The sequence below is a fragment of the Emiliania huxleyi genome (genome assembly GCF_000372725.1).
Source record: "Emiliania huxleyi CCMP1516 chromosome Unknown EMIHUscaffold_138, whole genome shotgun sequence".
NCBI lineage: Eukaryota > Haptophyta > Isochrysidales > Noelaerhabdaceae > Emiliania > Emiliania huxleyi.
Window position 1 is genome coordinate 337,757 of NW_005201213.1, and position 423 is coordinate 338,179.

Below are 423 nucleotides of genomic sequence, written 5' to 3' on the forward strand. Positions count from 1 at the left end.
GGGGGGGGGGGGGGTGGCGGCGTTGGCGGCGGCGAGGGTGGCGGAGGCGTTTTAACATTGGTGGTGGAGGCGTTGGTGGTGGAGAAGATGGCGGCGGCGTAGGAAGCGGGGCGAGGCAGCGACGCGGTGGCGCAGAGGGGGAAGCGAAGGAGGCGACGGGGCAGGGGCGTTTGAAGGCGTCGGCGGTACGACCGAGGAGAGGGGCAAAACGCGCTACGGAGACGGGCGAGCTACTGGCGTGCAGCACGCCTCCGTAGAACTGCTCGACGCCGCCGAAGCCCATCTCACCCTTGAACGCGTCGCCCTCCGCGGCGAACTTGGCGTTCAGCGCCGCCCCGGTCGCGGCGCTTTGGTCGCGCAGCTTCTCAATGGCGGACCAGAGGGGAGCAACGAGCCCGCTCAGCTTCTCCGCCTCGAGCTTCA